At 39.3% G+C, this 18,004-nt stretch overlaps 1 long non-coding RNA gene across 1 annotated transcript; it reads left to right on the forward strand.

The window, feature by feature from the left end:
* The first annotated feature begins 17,182 nt into the window (after positions 1–17,182).
* On the forward strand, positions 17,183–18,004 carry LOC129856667 (uncharacterized). Its single transcript, XR_008759794.1, has 3 exons — positions 17,183–17,294; positions 17,403–17,458; positions 17,601–18,004. It is a non-coding gene; the product is annotated as an uncharacterized LOC129856667 (long non-coding RNA).

Genomic DNA, 18,004 nt, shown 5'->3' on the forward strand with positions numbered 1-18,004 from the left:
GGCACCATACTGTAATCCAGGCACCATACTGTAATCCAGGCACCATACTGTTATGCAGGCACCATACTGTTATGCAGGCACCATACTGTAATCCAGGTACCATACTGTTATGCAGGTACCATACTGTTATGCAGCCACATTACTGTTATGCAGGCACCATACTGTTATGCAAGCACCATACTGTTATGCAGGCACCATACTGTTATGCAGGCACCATACTGTTATGCAGGCACCATTCTGTTATGCAGGCACCATACTGTTATGCAGGCACCATACTGTAATCCAGGTACCATACTGTTATGCAGGCACCATACTGTAATCCAGGTACCATACTGTTATGCAGGCACCATACTGTAATCCAGGTACCATACTGTTATGCAGGCACCATTCTGTTACGCAGGCACCATACTGTTATGCAGGCACCATACTGTTATGCAGGCACCATACTGTTATGCAGGCACCATTCTGTTACGCAGGCACCATACTGTTATGCAGGTACCATACTGTTATGCAGGCACCATACTGTAATCCAGGTACCATACTGTAATCCAGGCACCATACTGTAATCCAGGCACCATACTGTAATCCAGGCACCATACTGTTATGCAGGCACCATACTGTTATGCAGGCACCATACTGTAATCCAGGTACCATACTGTTATGCAGGTACCATACTGTTATGCAGCCACATTACTGTTATGCAGGCACCATACTGTTATGCAAGCACCATACTGTTATGCAGGCACCATACTGTTATGCAGGCACCATACTGTTATGCAGGCACCATACTGTAATCCAGGTACCATACTGTTATGCAGGCACCATACTGTAATCCAGGTACCATACTGTTATGCAGGCACCATTCTGTTACGCAGGCACCATACTGTTATGCAGGCACCATACTGTAATCCAGGTACCATACTGTTATGCAGGCACCATACTGTTATGCAGGCACCATACTGTTATGCAAGCACCATACTGGTATGCAGGCACCATACTGTTATGCAGGCACCATACTGTTATGCAGGCACCATTCTGTTACGCAGGCACCATACTGTTATGCAGGCACCATACTGTTATGCAGGCACCATACTGTAATCCAGGTACCATACTGTTATGCAGGCACCATACTCTATTGCAGGCACCATTCTGTTATGCAGTCTCCATTCTTGGTACTTTTCTCTCTCATGTGCACTTTTACTAATCCAGCTGTGTCTGGATAAATCACACTATGTTGTTAATTTTATGAAGTTTTTTTTCAATGATTTTCTAATCATTTCAATTAGTTCTGCTGTGGAAACAGACGGCACATCTCTACAAATCTGTGATGCCATTCTCAGTGCTGACCTATTGGGTCAACAGGTACAAGTACTAGCTTACAAATAAGTATGTGACAACTATCTTACTTAATGATCAACATCAAGCCTTGTGGACATTATTCACTTATCTTATGAATTGGGGTTTTTTTCTCCATGTTTCTGCCCAGGGATTCAGTGGTGACTGGCTACAATAAACTGGAGTGACCTTTACCACCAAGACAACTGGAACCAGGAGAAAGAAATGAAAGAATTGAGGGAGCATCCTGTCGTTCCAACAATGCAAGTTGCAACCTGAGAGAAACAAGCAAATCTATTTTTATAGACATCGATCACAGTTTGTGTTCTACAGTTTAAAAGGGTGTAATTCCCAGAGTTGTGCTTTTATGTTTCTTTGATTATTTCAGAAATGAAGTGTGAATGCATGTGCAGTAAGTTTTATTAGTAATCCATTTCAAAGAGTTGAACTTTGATGACAGTTGTGTAAATCAACCTTTGTACCATTATTAAAAGCTCAATTTTAAATAATGTGATGAATCAGACGATGTTTAATGATAAAGTGGTTTGATGATTCGACGTAGACCTACAGGTAAATTCTGGTACATTATAGCTATAAACTGTCATGGATCCCTCCGGAACTTTCATTACGCACACCTGTCCCCTATTCCCACTGATTAGTACTTGCATAAGTGTGTCCTTTGTTTTGTGGATCTGTTTTTTGTTGACTATAGCATAGTCTTCATATCCGAAAATAAAAATTTTGGGTATCATCTTTCTAAGGGTTCCGACTGAATTCACACACTGACATTCCTCTGCATTGCCACGCGCAACTTTTTCTCAGCTGGCACAATTTGATTGGCTGCTGTCCGATTCAAACTGTAATCCGTTAAATGAAGAGTTGATGCACTGCACACTTTTTTTAATAGCATAATTTTTTATATTTGGGCTTGGGGAGGGTATCAAGTCAGTTCGAGTCAAAGGGCTCAAGTCCAAGTTAAGTCACGAATCATTGGTGTTAAAGTCAAAGTCGAGTTGCAAATCATCATATTTGTGACTGGAATCTGACTCGAGTCCAAGTCATGTTACTCGAGTCCACACCTCTGATTAAGAAAAACGAATATGCATTCCTGCGCCTGTCTCCCGAATCTCTTCATTCCAAAGTGACATAAACATGTTGTTGGAACTCAAGAAATACAGTAGAATGTAATTAACTTACATTATATACAATGTTTAAGAAGGTATGCTATCCTACTGTTTGTTTCATGGGTTACAGTAAATTCCACAACAATCATACATTTAGGAAAAATGATTAAAACAATTAAAATAGAACCATAATATAATTATACATTATATAAAAAAGACTTCAAATGAGGGCTGATCAAGTCAAATGTTCTTTGAAGTATATTATTGCAACACACTTTACAGTAGAACAATAGGTAAGTAAGTCATCCTTGCCCAAGCCAGAACGGCTCATAGGTTCAATATTCAATAGCGGAAGGCAGCTTGATGTACAAGTACACCTCCTGGACAGGACACTTAACCCAATCCATCTCCTTTATGCTGACTGCCAAACAGAGACTAATCCGTTCCCATTTTTAGAGTAATTGATATGACTCGACCGGGGATCAAACCCTCAACCTTCTAATCTCACAGTGGACACTAAGCACAAGGCCATTGAGTTGGCTCACAGTTAAATAGTGTATCTAAACAAAGGGCTAACATACAATAGATACGATACAAGAGAAGAACATAGAATCACTAAGGAAGTCTAAAATAACAATACAATCACAGATTAAGATTAAAGGCCAAGCAAAAAAGGTAGATTTTCCGGCATGATTTAAAGACCTCAATAGTTTCTGGCCCTCTACCTCACAGGACAAGCCGTTCCATAACAGTGGTGCTCTGACAGAGAACGCTCCTAGAAGAACAAGCTTATTCTATGACACATTATAGTGTATCAAATGTCATGACTGTCTGAATACATTATATACATCTATATTAACAAGAGTTTCTTGACCAAACTACATCCATTCCTCTGCACATGAACAAAGTTCAGTCCCAGTCTGAGTACCTGACATCAGAGTACACACTCTCCTGTGGTGTCTCTCTCTTCTTTCTTCCTCTTCTAGTTTTCCTCTCAGAGAAACTCAATGCAGCATAATTTAACGTAACTCCTTCTTTATCCTGTGAATCATCATAATATTTTTTTATAAATAAATGTAGTCATAATAATAATAATTGTCAGGTAACTGGAGTATCTAGTATCATATTAAACATCTTCTACAAACAGGCCAAAATTATAACAATTGCATTCATATACCTGATCACATTCGGTGGTTGTGTTGTCATGTCCAATATGCTGTGCAACACTCACTGTTAACGTGAATAAAAACAGCATCAACATGACAAAAGTCAAGATTGGTAGAAGACAGCACAATAGTTGGCAACAAGTATTGGGTATTAATCTTTAAATGTTTTAGGTGTTCATCTACAGTTTTTAATACCAAAGACCTCACCTTGATAATGTTCACAAATTGGCTTTGTATTTCTGGTGAAGATGAGGATAATGATTACAATCACACAGAAAATCGATGTCACTCCCAGTCCAATGACTACATGTTCCAGTGATCTTCCTAAAAGGAAGAAAAAATGTAATAAATACAGTCAATATATACCACCCAATTATTATATTAAAGTAAAAAAATTAAAAAGATATATACCACCCTTATATTTAAAAAAAATAGTAAGAGAGATATATACCAACCTTATATTAAAATAAAATAGTAAGAGAGATATATACCAACCTTATATTAAAATAAAATAGTAAGAGAGATATATACCAACCTTATTAAAATAAAATAGTAAGATAGATATATACCACCCTTATATTAATATAAAATAGTAAGAGAGATATATACCAACCTTATTAAAATAAAATAGTAAGATAGATAGATATGGACCACCCTTTATATTAAAATAAAACAGTAAGAGAGATATATATATATACCAACCTTATATAAAAATAAAATAGTAAGATAGATATATCCCACCCTTATATTAAAATAAAATAGTAAGAGAGATATATACCAACCTTATTAAAATAAAATAGTAAGATAGATATATACCACCCTTATATTAATATAAAATAGTAAGAGAGATATATATACCAACCTTATATAAAAATGAAATAGTAATATATATATATATATACCACCCTTATATTAACACAAAGAGTAAGAGACATATACCACCCATATATTAAGATAAAATAGTAAGTGCGATATATATAGCACCCTCAAAATGTGTCTCCTCCATATGGACTATGGCGTCATGAGGTCGCCTAAGCATAGAGCTCTGTAAATATTGTACATATTTTCTTCATTTTAAAGTGTTTTCTTGTTGTATTTTTTTAATTCATGTTTTGGTTTTGAATGTTCTGTTATTTAATTTTTTATTTTTTTACCTTTATTTAGCAAGTCAGTTCAGAACAAATTCTTATTTATAATGACGGCCTACCAAAAGATAACAAGGACTGAAACTTTTCAGCAGCCATGGCATCACCCAGGTGGTTGCTACATTTCTTGTAATGGAGAAAAAGTACCTACAGAAAGGAGCGGCTTCTATGGAGGAACTGAATGCAGGAGAAACAGGTGTGGTGCTCCGATGAAGAGCCACTGGCCTGTTTGTCAGACTGTCTATGTCTCTCTCTTTCTGTACCACCGATGCCCCCTCTGCTCAAACTATACTGCCTCTCCAACCCAAACTGACTCAACTCCCGTTCCATCCTCCCCAGATGACTATAGATATTCAATCTCCATCCCTATCATCGCAATTTGAATTTGTTGTGTTAAATGTTTGTTTGATTACAAGCTAAATAAATGATTATTATCATATTAAAGGCATTGATTGACTGAAGCCACATATTGAAGGAGATATTTGATTAAATAGCTTGTGTTTAAAGTTAAGTTTAACTATCAATAGCTTGTATTTTGTTTGTAGCATTTTTTGAATATATATTCACATTAATTTCTGGTCAATGATGAGAATATTGTCAAAGCAAAATGTACTTCAACCCCTGTGCTATATGCACCACTTAAATATTACTATTTTCTACACTACAACGCATAATATTCATTACCTACCAATATTTAGGTTTATTCCATTGCCAAACAGAATCTCCCCACATGTGACCACAGCACAGTAGTAAGTCCCAGCATCAGAGAGACTGAGGTTGTTCTTGGAGAGGCTTTAGACACAGCTCTGTGTAGGAGAGGGAGTCTCAGGGCTCTTCTCACACTCATCACTCCTGTTCCCAGGGGTGTAAATAACTCCTGGATGGGATTCTCCTGATCCGGCTCTGAACCAGTACACACTGTGTTCTCCTGTACAGATCTTAGAGAGTACTGTACACTGTAGAGTCACAGAGTCTTCTGGTTGGACTGGGTCAGACACTGGCTGTTGCTCTACAGTCTGGTAGTGTGACCTTTTCTGACTGACACCTAATTGATGTTGTTTTTATGAAAGAAATGTCAGTGTCACGTGAATTCAAAAATATTGCAGTTTGGCTCTCTAGAATCATATGTATGCAGCAACCTCAGCATCTATAACTATGGATAACTTATCAAACAAAACTGTTGTGATAAACATTGAGATAAATCATATTACTGAAATAAAGTTACCTTTTACAGCCAAAAATGTTCCATTTCTAAACTTCATCTCATACACTGTTCCTATTCCACAGAAGTATGCTGCCTCATCTGATCTGCTGATATTGTTGATGATGAGAAGATATCCAACTTTTACTTTCTCCATTGTGAAACGTAGGTCATTAAACTCTCCATTAAGAACAAAATTAGCTGATTTTCTCTTTTCTAGAGTTGCCACAACTTGGGGCATTTGACCAGCTGTTTGCTTGTACCAGTACAGCCATTGGAAATAATCAATTGTCTCTGAGAAGAAACATGGAAGAGATACAGACTCTCCGAGCTGAGCTGTGGTCAGTGGAATTTGCAGAGGAACTTCTTCAGAGTGAATCAGGACTACACAAAAATTGAAAGAAATCAGTTTTTCAGCTATGCTATCCATTCATTCAGACAATTCATTTTTTTTATATATATATATATAGATATATACATTATAAATATTGTAATCCAATCTTTGCACCTGAATTGCCCACAAATATATTGCCATTGTAATTGCATCATATTGAATCTGAAGACATACAGTATCTTTTCAATCAGACATCATTATATGATCAGTTTGAAATGTTTCTATCCAGTAAGACAGTACAGTATGAGACAGTTGTTTAAACTGGTACTTACACACTTGACTGACTAACATCCAAACAAGGTTGATTCTGATCATCTTGATGTGTTGTAACAGTTGGTCTACAGTCCCCAAGGGAAACGACTGATGTAAGGAGAAATATAGTCTGATTTGAATTCTAAGAACTACCTGATTGGTTGGAAAAAACTAAAGTTCAACATTTCCTGTTCCATTTCCAACCAATAAGCAGTTAGTGTAATCAAAAGACCAGTGATATGTATCTGGGACTACAGTTCTATAATGCTTCTCTTACTGTAATCTGTTGGCTGAATGCTTTAGGCCTACTAATTGATACCATACTTATGTCATATATCTCTATTTGACCATAATGCCTTTTCCATGGTTTACTAGGCCTACTTCTTAGCCCACCTATCTTAATTGCCTCTCCTCAGTAAGATCTTAGCATAATCGCTTATGTAAATTAACTTCTTAAGGTAAAATGATTGCCTTAAAGAGATATTATACAAAAATATGAATTTATTTGATGGCATAACAATCATTCTTATAACTTGAATCATGAATAAAATTATTTTATCAATAATTTGACACACAGCCATGCAATCAAGTGTAATTGTCAAGTGTAAGCACTGTTATTGTGAAGTGGAAACATCTAGAAGCAACAACGTTCAGCCTGCAATGTGATAGGCTACACAAGGTCACAGAATGGGACTGCCGAGTGCTGAAAAGCATAGCGCGTAAAAATCGTCTGTCCTCAGTTGCAACACTCACCTCTGAGTTCCAAACTGCAACCGGAAGCAAAGTCAGCACAAGAACTGTTCGACGGGAGCTTAATGAAATGGGTTTCCATGGCAGAGCAGCCACAAACAAGCCTAAGATCACCAAGCGCAATGCCAAGCATTCTTAGGAAAGAAATGTCAGTGTCACGTGAATACACACTTATTGCAGTTTGGCTCTCTAGAATCATATGTATGTAGCACCCTCAGCATCTATAACTATGGATAACTTAACAAACAAAACTGTTGTGATAAACATTTAACATTTAACATTTAAGTCATTTAGCAGACGCTCTTATCCAGAGCGACTTACAAGTTGGTGCATTCACCTTATGATATCCAGTGGAACAACCACTTTACAATAGTGCATCTAACTCTTTTAAGGGGGGGGGGGGATAGAAGGATTACTTTATCCTATCCTAGGTATTCCTTAAAGAGGTGGTGTTTCAGGTGTTTCCAGAAGGTGGTGATTGACTCCGCTGACCTGGCGTCGTGGGGGAGTTTGTTCCACCATTGGGGTGCCAGAGCAGCGAACAGTTTTGACTGGGCTGAGCGGGAACATTGAGATAAGAGTATCCTGGATGGACTGGGTCAGACTCTGGCTGCTGCTCCACTGTCTTGTAGTCAGACTTTTGACCATTTCCTAAATGAATCAGAACATAATGAGTAATTATCAGACTTTCAAATAGTATAAGAATAACATATTTTACTGCAATCTTTCCATAGGCTGAGAAATTACAAATGTACCGAGCAAATATTTTGTTTAATTACTGAACAAATTATTGTCCAACTAACCTAATTTATAAATATAAATTAAAATGATTTGACCTTTTAATAAAGACAGAAATGTGCCATCTCTAAATTCCACAGTCATCTCTCTTCCAATTGCACAATCGAACATGGCTTCATCTTCTGGGATCATCTTCATAATAGGAAGGCAAAACATAATCTGATCCAATTTTACATTGAAGTGTGAATTATTAAATCCGGAGTGAAACACAGGCTCTGTAAAATATTTCAGCATTGATGCGAAATGTTGTGGAATACGTCCCACAGTTTGCTTGTACCAGTGCATTTAATCATCGCTGAATTTTTCTACTGGGAAAACACATAGTTTCACGCCCTGGCCATAGAGAAGCTTATATTCTCTATTTTGGTTAGGCCAGGGTGTGACTAGGGTGGGCATTCTAGTTTCTTTATTTCTATGTTTTCTATTTCTTTGTTTTTGGCCGAGTGTGGTTCCCAATCAGAGGCAGCTGTCTATCGTTGTCTCTGATTGGGAATCATACTTAAGCAGCCTTTTTCCCACCTGTGTTTTGTGGGTAGTTATTTTCTGTTTAGTCTCTATTACCTGACAGAACTGTTCGCTTTCGTATTGTTACTTGGTTCAAGTGTTTTTTGATAAATAAATAATCATAGACACTTTTCACGCTGCGCTTTGGTCCACTCCTTCCGACAACAGGCGTTACAGAACTACCCACCACCAAAGGACCAAGCAGCATGGCCAGGAGGAGCAGGGATCCTGGGCCCGGGAGAAGAGTGAGTGGAGGACCTCATGGACATGGGAGGAGGTTATGGCAGAGGACAAGACACTGCCATGGAAACAGGCGGAAACAGCAAGGGAGGAACGGCAGCAATACCAGGAGTCACGGCAACGAGGCAAGCACGAGAGGCAGCCCCCCCAAAAATGGGGGGTGGCACACGGGGGGGAGAGCAGATTCAGGGTTCAGACCTGAGCCAACTCCTCGTGCTGACCGTGGGGAGCGAGTGACCGGTCAAGCACCGTGCTATCCGGTTCTGCGCACCATGCCTTCAGTGCGCATCCACAGCCCGGTGCGCTCTGTGCAAGCTCCCCGCAGTGGCCGTGCTAGAGTGGGCATTCAGCCAGGACGGATTGTGCCGGCTCAGCGTTCCTGGCCTCCGGTGCGTCTCTTCGGCCAAGGCTATCCTGAGCCAGCTCTACGCACGGTGTCCCCGGTTCGCCAGCACAGCCCAGTGCGGCCTGTTCCAGCTCCCCGCACTTGCCGGGCTACAGGGGGTATCCAGCCATGACAAGGTGTGCCAGCTCTGCGCTCCAGACCTCCGGTGCGCCTCCACGGTCCAGTGTGTCCTGCGCTGGCTCTACGCACTATGCCTCCAGTGCGCCGTCATAGCCCAGTGCGTCCTGTGCCAGCTCTCCACACTCACCGAGCTAAAGTGGGTATCCAGCCAGGATGTGTTGTGGTAGCTCCACGTACCAGGCTTCCATTACATCTCCTCAGATAGGTGAGACCCGTTCCGGCTCCACGTACAAAGCCCCCAGTGATGATCCATGGCCCGGAGCCTGTAGTGATGATCCATGGCCCGGAGCCTCTAGTGATAATCCATGGCATGAAGCCTCCAGTGATGATCCATGGCACGAAGCCTCCAGTGATGATCCATGGCCCGGAGCCTGTAGTGGTAATCCATGGCACAAAGCCTCCAGTGATGATCCATGGCCCGGAGCCTGTAGTGTTCATCCATTGCAAGGAGCCTGCAGCGAGGGTCCCCAGTCCGGAGCCTGCAGCGACGGTCCCCAGTCCGGAGCCTGCAGCGACGGTCCCCAGTCCGGAGCCTGCAGCGACGGTCCTCAGTCCGGAGCCTGCAGCGACGGTTCCCAGCCCGGAGCCTCCAGCAATGGTTCCCAGTCCGGAGCCTCCGGCGATGATCTGCGGCCCGGTTCCTCCAGTGAAGGTCCATGCACCAGGGCCGCCACCAAAGTGGAGGAATCTGCGGGTGGAGGGGGGTCTACGTCCCCCACCGGAGCCGCCGCCGTGAAGGCATGCCCACCCAGACCCTCCCCGTTAGAGTCAGGTTTTGTGGCCGGAGTCCGCACCGTTGGGGGGGGGGGGGGGGGGGTACTGTCACGCCCTGGCCATAGAGGCTTTTATTCTCTATTTTGGTTAGGCCAGGGTGTGACTAGGGTGGGCATTCTAGTTTCTTCATTTCTATGTTTTTCTTTTTCTTTGTTTTTGGCCGAGTGTGGTTCCCAATCAGAGGCAGCTGTCTATCGTTGTCTCTGATTGGGAATCATACTTAGGCAGCCTTTTTCCCACCTGTGTTTTGTGGGTAGTTATTTTCTGTTTAGTCTCTGTTACCTGACAGAACTGTTCGCTTTCGTATTGTTACTTTGTTCAAGTGGTTTTTGATAAATAAATAATCATGAACACTTTTCACGCTGTGCTTTGGTCCACTCCTTCCGACGACAGGCGTTACACATAGCAGGGTTACAGGATCACCAAGTTGAACAGTGATCACTGGACTTAGCAGGTTAACCTGTCTAGGATCAGCGTGGCGCTAGCGGCACACCCCCCCCCCCCCCCACTGAAAAACCAGTGCCGCGAAATTCAAAAAAAATATTTTTTTAAAATATTTAACTTTCACACATTAAAGTCCAATACAGCTAATGAAAGACACAGATCTTATGAATCCAGTCAACATTTCCGATTTTTAAAATGTTTTACAGGGAAGACACAATATGTAAAGATGTACATCTATTACCTAAAAACACATTAGCATAATCCACCATCTTTTATTTGTCCACCAACACCAGTAGCCATCACCAATTCGGCTAAACTAAGATATTTATAGCCCCTAACCAACAAAAAAACTCATTAGATGACAGTCTGATAACATATTTATGGTATGGGATAGGTTTTGTTAGAAAAAAGTGCATATTTCAGGTATATGGCATAGTTTACAATTGCACCCACCATCACAAATGGACTAGAATAATTACAATGAGCAACGTGTTTACCTAACTACTAATCATCAAACATTTCGTAAAAATACACAGCATACACGAATCGAAAGACACAGATCCTGTGAATACAGACAATATTTCAGATTTTCTAAGTGTCTTACAGCGAAAACACAATAAATCGTTATATTAGCTTAGCACATAGCAATTAGCAGCCCAGCATTGATTCTAGCCAAAGTGAGCGATAAAAGTCAACATCGCCAAAAGATATTAATTTTTTCACTAACCTTCTCAGAATTCTTCCGATGACACTCCTGTAACATCACATTACAACATGCATATACAGTTTGATCGAAAATGTTTATATTTAGCCACCAAAATCATGGTTAGACAATGTGAAATGTAGACAAGCTGGTAAAGAAAACGTCCTTGCGCCACTTAGACAGTGATCTACTCTTATACATAAATACTCATAAACGTGACTAAAAAATATAGGGTGGACAGGGATTGATAGACAATTTAATTCTTAATACAATTGCGTTATTACATTTTTTAATTTATCCTTACTTTTCAATACAGTTTGCGCCAAGCGAAGCTACGTCAAAAAACATGGCGTCCTAAGCCACTAAAATGTTTCGACAGAAACACGATTTATCATAATAAAAATGTCCTACCTTGAGCTGTTCTTCCATCAGTATCTTGGGCAAAGGATCCTTTCTTGGGAGAAATCGTCTTTTGGTGGAAAGCTGTCCTCTTGCCATGTGGAAATGTCAACTACGTTCGGGATGAACTGAAAAGCGTGCCCAACTTTTCACATCGTTGCAAAAATAAATGTCCCAAAATCGCACTAAACGGATATAAATTGCTATAAAACGCTTTAAATTAACTACTTTGTGATGTTTGTAACTCCTATAACGAGTGAAAAGATGACCGGAGAAATATAACAGGCTAAACTAACGCTTGGAACAGGAGAGGGTCGGTGTCTTCCACGCGCGTTACGCAGCAAGAAAAGACTTGCTAGCTAAAGGTTTTTTTCATTTGTAGGGCCTGTGAACGAGCAATCGAGCCCGTTGGAATCGTCATCACGTAAAGGCATCCAGGGGAAGACGTAAGAAGTGTCCGTATAGTCATAGCAACGACAGTGCCCGTTTAAATGACTTCAGAAAAGTGGCCAACGTTTCTCAAATCTGACTCCATGTCAGGGAAATTGCTGTAGAATGGGCTCTGTTCCACTTAGAGACAAAATTTCAACTCCTATAGAAACTATAGACTGTTTTCTATCCAATAATAATAATAATATGCATATTGTACGATCAAGGATTTTGTGGGAAGCCGTTTAAAAAATTAGCCACATTAGCATAAATAGTCTAAACAGCGCCCCCATCCCCAACAGGTTTTAACATGGTCTACATCTAAATCAAATGGAAACAGAAACATAAGCATACTGTAGCTATCACACATACAAGGACAAATGTTAAACAAGAGAAAACAATAGTCTGAAAATCATTCCAGATGAAATACGTTTATTATGCTTTCTTTGTTTATTAACACTGACTCAAGTTATTATTTATTTGTAGATGGTATGTGTGTTGGTTGAACGTTCTAAATGTCAATTTGTCCTACCCTTCAAGAAGCTTGAATTTTATTGAATTGCACAGCACCACAACAAAACATTATATTCTACCAGTGATGAAATTGTACTTACACACTGCACTGAGAATAATCACAGCAACCCCTAATCTGACCATCATGGTATGTAACATTTGGGGAGGTGGTGTTTGTTTGGTCTGTGCTTAAATGACAACCAATGATCAAATATTCAAACTTGAAAACATACCTCATTGGCTGGAACATAGTGTTCAATACTTCCTGTAAAATGGTCCAACCCGTGACCCATTTTTTCGATAAACCTGACAAGCCTGTTAATGTCATAAGGTCACCACCGTAGCTTTCATGGTACTGTATACTATGGTGTCTCATATATAGTTTATTTTTAAGTGCCTAATTGTCCTATCCACATTACTTTTTGTTGTTGTATGGATACATGTGTAAATATTATATAACGTATTATAGATGATGCCTGTACTATTTTTGACCGTGATTGTTTTTAGTGTCTCAAATGTGGTCTCAATGTGGTTTTAAAAATATTTGTACTTTGTATAATTGTACCATTGTGGTTTGAAACTTAAATACATTTTTCTAACTAACTATATCAATGAATTTCTTATTTTTTCTGTCTGTCTGCACAGTACATTTGCTATATATTTCCAGCCTTTTTACTTGTCCTGTTTCATTGAATTGTTTTTGTCATGAAAACATCTGACTGAAAATGCACTTGTTTCCCTTGTAGGTGTTTTGACTACAACACTGTGAGGTCCTATATCGAAGTGGTCTGGGATCATTTAAGGTAGACTGGGTTGGTTACCTGAAAGCTCTCAAGTGTCAGGCTAAACAGGCAGTAACCAGTGGACCACTCAGGAACCTATGGTCTTAAAGGATACAAGCACAACAACATCTGTTAAATATGTGTATGTGACCTATAAAATGTTATTTTATTTGATATTTGTTTTTTACAACCAAATGTCTATTTTTGATGTAAATTGCATGTTATAGAAGGGTCCAGACACCTTTTTGTCATTTCAAATTTTTGAGAAACTCACCCCAAATAGAAAATCACTTCCTCATTATCGTGTAGTACGGAGGCCCTGAAAAAACATGAACAAAGGCTCCAAAAACACCCAAATACATCCTTTTAGAAACGTCAAAGCTCTCAGTATAGGGATGCAGGTCTTTAGATGTTGTACACATGAGATGACATAAACTTCTGACCCACTGGAATTGTGATACAGTGAATCATAAGTGAAATAATCTGTCTGTAAACAATTGTTGGAAAAATTACTTGTGTCATGCACAATGTAGATGTCCTAATCGACTTGCCAAAACTAGAGTTTGTTAACAAGAAATTTATGGAGTGGTTGAAAAACGAGTTTTAATGACTCCAACCTAAGTGTATGTAAACTTCCGACTTGAACTGTATATATATAAAAATATGAATATCATGGTGGACACCTAAGACTTTGTATGCAATGCCCTGATACATTTAGTGCTCAAATCTCCGATAACTGAACAATGAGGTGGACACAAGGAATAGTGTTTTTGTAATTTGTTATAGGCTGTTTATAAAGACACTTAAATGTGGCTCATTTGACCAACATCCCTAATTTATTGATGACGCTGGCTGCGCCAGGTTGGATCTGAATGCATATGGCATATTGCTTTTATGAAGATTTTAGAATATTCACATGAAAATCTGTCACTAATTGGATGGAAACCTAGCTAGACACCCTAGACTCTGGCAAGTGCGCTAGTCCAGTGTCACTTTGATTATGCCTGCACATCAAGGTTCACCAGCAGCCACAAACATCTAAGGATTATGCTTCCAGCCAAACAAACTTGTAAGAATTGTACCTGAACTCCCCTCTCATCTGGAGGTTGAGCATTTTTTTGTCTCTATCTCTGTAATGTGTCTGTTTCTATGTAATTGTAGATGTATTTACGTACAAAATAGGGACCACAATGGAAATAGGTCCCCGACTTTATTGTGCAATACACAATTATTATTTTTTTAATTACTGACAAATAAGGTCAATCAATCAATCAATCAATCCAAACTGTGCAGCAGCCAATTGATGAATGGAAAAAGACATCTGAAACAAAACACCAAAAAGTTTAATGACATTCGGAGATTGTCAAGCAAAGCCTTCAATACTTGGTAAGTCTACAAGGTAGGGAGGGATGTATTTTCTGTTTGTCGAGATTGCCATAGTCTAGTTATTGTGGTGTTGAAACTGAAAACCATAATAATGACATGCCCGAAGTCAGTAAGCTTTGTTTATTGGTTGTGTGGTGCATTGGCACATAAACTTGTCGGTGGAAAATTCATTCCATATATTTTATATAATCATAAATATGGCATCAAAATGTTGAAAATCTGATTACCTCTAGCTGATCATTGTTTGCAGCTGGATCTGATCGTAGTGTAATGAAACAGGCAGGGAGAGCGAGCACATCTGTGGTGGTCGGTGAACCCTCAACCTTCGGGCCCATAGCCCTGCGTGGCATCGACTGTGCCACAAAAGCAAGCTAAAGTGGCAAAGTCAATATCCACATTTATAAACACAGTTATTGTTATTTGTGGTTGTAAACATTATTTTGAGTAAATTCTATAAGGGGGAGAGTGTTTAATCTATTTTACAGTAGAAGGGGGGGTCATTTGAAAATATTTTTTACTTTGGGGAGGGGGGTGCTTCTTTTATGACACTTTGAGTTGGACCAGCCCCTCCCCCCAATAAATGTATGTCTGTCCCTTAGGTAACCAACCAGGTTGTTGGTGGGAAAATCTAACAGGAAGTGTAGCATGATTTAGTTTTCTCCAGCCTATCAGATAGGTCTGTGAGTATAGACTTGCCATTTTTGCATTTCATGGGCAGAGGACAACTGCACCAGACGTGTAAGAGCTACTCACCAAGATGGTCAAAATTGGAGTGATCGTGGTACTTCTGAGTTTGATGTGTAAGTGAAATTCCAACCTTAACCTATTTTTCAATAATGAATGGCTTAATTCCAAGACCCTAGTTCTGGACTAAAACTATTCTTAATGGAGATTCTGAAAAGCATTCTACATGGAGATGGCCTCGTCTATGTCTAGGAAAGCAGTCGTTGATCATGTATTTCTAGTATGTATTTCATGATACTAATCTGAAATGTTAAAGGAAACACGGTGCATATGAATAAAAACTGTGGACATGTTTCACCTCAAACACAATTGAAGGTGTTACATAAAAAAATATTTACAGAAAAATATTTTCCCATTTAAGTTGAGTGTTTCTTGTAAATGCATTGCATTATCACTTTATAACGTAGGCAATAGTTGTATTTTAATTGCCATGGCTATAAAATGTGTTTTTACAGATGTGACACAATGCAATGATGTTCAGTATCAAACTCCAGTTCGGGAGGTTCATCCTGGGGACCCAGTGACTCTCTACTGTGTTTTTTCAAAGGAAGATATCAATATGTTCTGGTACAAACAAATGGTGGGGCAAAAGCCTCAAAGTATTGTAACAATGACAAAATATGATGTGCCTGTATGGCACAAGGACTTTAACCATTCACGTTTCAATGTGGAGAAGGCTGATGCTGATGGGATGTATCGACTTGCTATTACAAACACGGACCCAACAGATGAAGCCGTTTACTATTGTGCAGTGAGAACAGCCTATGAAGTCAACTTTATCAATGGGACTCTTTTACTATTGAAAGGTAATCATAGTGCCTAAATACTATTAACATTAGTAAATGTACATGTTATTCACACAGCTCCCTTTGTACCCACTGTGTTGTGTTGATTGTTTGAATGCTAATAGTAGCATGCACATATGTGTTATTACAAAATAAAAACTCTCATTAATGTATACAATTAGCTGACAAAACTGTGCTCTTTGAATCTTTGTGAAGCATGTGATACATTAGAGAATCAAAACATGTATCCCATTTAGGTAAGAATCACCAAAGGTCACACTACCATACTGTGGTGCAGAGGTCAGTGTCTGACCCAGTCCATCCAGGAGACTCTGTGACTCTACAGTGTACAGTACTCTCTGAGACCTGTACAGGAGAACACAGTGTGTACTGGTTCAGAGCCGGATCAGAAGAATCCCATCCAGGAGTCATTTACACCCCTGGGGACAGGAGTGATGAGTGTGAGAAGAGCCCTGAGACTCCCGCTCCTACACAGAGCTGTGTCTACAGCCTCTCCAAGAACAACCTCAGTCTCTCTGATGCTGGGACTTACTACTGTGCTGTGGCCATATGTGGTGAGATCCTGTTTGGCAATGGAACAAACCTGAATATTGGTAGGTATATATGTATATATCTCAAATCTAAAACATTCTTATCAACTGAAGCCATGATTAAAGTTTGAATAGTATCAGTTCTTGAGGTTGTACACCTAAAAAACATCCAAATAACTTTTTTTTACATAAGTATGAATGCCAAAACTATGATTTTGTTGTACATTTCTAGAAAAAGCAACAGATCCTGTAATCATTGCTCTGGGAGTGACCTCGGCCGTCTGTCTGATTGGGATCATTATCCTCATCTGCACCAGACATACTAGACCAGTTTGTGAACATTGTAAAGGTGAACTGTTTAACATTGCAAATTGTTAAGGATTATCTCAAACTGTTTGGCAAATTTCCCTTTGAAAGTCTAGTAATTTTGATGCTTTATTTTTATTAATGGAAACAGTGGGTGCTTCTCAGCATATCGGACATGACAACTACACTAGAGAATCAAGCAGCAAGGTAAACACAGCAAAGTTGTCTAAACAGTATTGTCCAGAAATGTAACATGGCATTACTTTTCTCACCTTATTATTTTAAAACTACGTATCCTGTTAGGGTTTAATAGTTTATAATAGTTTGATGAAAATATTACTATTCACAGGATCAAAATGCAGATACTCTGAATTATGCTGCATTGAATTTCTCTGAGAGGAAAACTAAAAGAGGAAGAAAGAAGAGAGAGACACCACAGGAGAGTGTGTATTCTGATGTCAGGTACTCAGACTGGGAGTGAACTACAGTACAGAGGAATACATTTTGGTCAAAAATAGATTTTTTTAATTGCTATTATATACTTTAATTGTCAAGACAAAAAAGCAACACTCTTTTTGTATCATAGGGCATCAGGGTTTTTCTCATCTCTGCAACCCAGAAGCAAATCTAATTTCTAGACTAATGTGAGTAGCAGAACCAAGAACAAATCCTCTTTCCTGTATTTTATTGTTCATGTTTTCACATAATTCAAGAATTGATCCCAATTGTTGTTGTAATGTTAAATGAACCTTG

Source organism: Salvelinus fontinalis, chromosome 6 (genome assembly GCF_029448725.1).
Source record: "Salvelinus fontinalis isolate EN_2023a chromosome 6, ASM2944872v1, whole genome shotgun sequence".
Lineage (NCBI taxonomy): Eukaryota > Metazoa > Chordata > Actinopteri > Salmoniformes > Salmonidae > Salvelinus > Salvelinus fontinalis.